The sequence below is a fragment of the Salvelinus sp. IW2-2015 genome, unplaced genomic scaffold (genome assembly GCF_002910315.2).
Source record: "Salvelinus sp. IW2-2015 unplaced genomic scaffold, ASM291031v2 Un_scaffold2525, whole genome shotgun sequence".
In the NCBI taxonomy this organism is placed as follows: Eukaryota; Metazoa; Chordata; class Actinopteri; order Salmoniformes; family Salmonidae; genus Salvelinus; species Salvelinus sp. IW2-2015.
The window spans coordinates 46,576-48,351 of NW_019943839.1; the positions used below are offsets into that span (position 1 = coordinate 46,576).

The 1,776-nt window shown below is 35.5% G+C and overlaps 1 long non-coding RNA gene across 1 annotated transcript; it reads left to right on the forward strand.

The window, feature by feature from the left end:
- Window positions 1-317: 317 nt before the first annotated feature.
- Window positions 318-1,566, forward strand: LOC112074178 (uncharacterized). The gene is made up of 4 exons (XR_002894692.2): window positions 318-421; window positions 552-614; window positions 840-878; window positions 975-1,566. It is a non-coding gene; the product is annotated as an uncharacterized lncRNA (long non-coding RNA).
- The last annotated feature ends 210 nt before the right edge of the window (window positions 1,567-1,776 follow it).

Consider the following 1,776-nt stretch of genomic DNA (forward strand, 5'->3'; position numbering starts at 1 on the left):
TATCTGTCTGCTTTTGTGACTCATGTCACTAATGCACTACATATTCTCTCAACTTGGGAAAGATGTGTATTTCTGTGATCATAGAGTGGTCATGTTTATTATGTCAGTTTTTACATCACTGTCCGCAGGGCCCTTTCTCAGTTTTTTTGCACTTCCTCTGGCAGCTTAAAAGTTAATATCCTGCAATTTAACAGTATGTTGAGACCGCGACTGACTTCCTAAAACATATGATATATACTGTATAGAAAACATTGTTTTGGTTGGGGGCCCCCTAGTCGCTGTGGGGCCCTAAGCAGCCGCTCACTTCACTTAAGCCTAGAAACGGCACTGACTGTGTTACCACAGATAATATGGTTCTTATCAATACGTTGACCATGTTCATTTCTTTCAGGACCACACCAATCTCCAGTCCATTCACAATGTGAGTATTTGTACAACTTTATTTGATCATCCTGGTAGAATGCTTGAAACAGATGATTGTGAATGTTAAAATGGGTTACAATAACCCCAAAATTCAAACATTACTCAAAAATGTACTTTTTGTGTTTCAGGTTAGACTCCCTCAGCTCCTCAGCCAAGCATATAATGCAACAAGCACAAGATGTTGTGAAGAAGTAGGTTTAAGTTCTCTTGTTTTTTGGGGTGGGGTTTTTATACCGTATTCTCTCATTGAACGAGAAGCTCTGGAATTATGTTTTGAGGTGGTAGTCATGGTGACTGCATACATGCAAATGAGTTGCATTTGTTGCATAAGTGCATTGTTGTTATGTTATGTTACTCATGTCACTAATATAGGATACTCCATTCAGTCAATATTTAAATTACCTTCTTTTATACAGATTATCTCCTGCGAGACCAGATGACCTGCAATGTAGAAGGTGAGCTGAAATAATCATAAATAATTACAAAGATGCAGTCAGAAGTATATATATTTTTTAATAAATATCTTTGCCATTCTGTTGTATCTATCTTAGGAAACTTTTATAGGGTTACGAGGACTGAGTGACTACCATACTGTCTCACACACACATCTGTGTGGTTCGGAGACTGTTTCTATCCATAGGCATTGTGGGTACTGAATAGTGGACTGAATGGCTGACACACATAGGCCTGCTGGTTATTGTATATATAAATACAGTATGTAAATATAGTAAATATAGTTTGTAGTTGGTTAATGATGAAACATGATAAATCCACACTAGACTTGTTCGTGGTTTTATTCTTCACTTTTTTATAAATCAAATGTTGTATATTATAGTCTACACAATGTCATAATGTAGACTACTTTAATGGTGTGTGTTATGATATTATAGACTACACAATGTCAAAATGTAGACTACTTTAATGATGTGTGTTGTGATATTATAACCTACACAATGTCATAATGTAGACTACTTTAATGGTGTGTGTTATGATATTATAACCTACATAATGTAGACTACTTTCATGGTGTGTATGTTTTTGTTTTCTTCACTTTTTATAAATCAAATGCTGCAATATTCTCAATGTTGTGATGTCCTTTGTGTGTTTGTTTTCTACTTTTATTAATAAAATGTTCAAACAATACTGTAATGTATGTTGTGACATCGCTTGTTATACAATGTGTCATAAATCTGCTGCTGGCAATGCTTCAAGAGTGAATTGTCTTTGATTCTTCTGCCACTCAAGAGACCAACCAAAGATACAAACAATTGCCACTAGGGGTCACCTAAATATAACTAGAGAGAGATAGTTGAGAAAAGGGATTGATACTGTAGTTTTACAGCGCTCATGCAA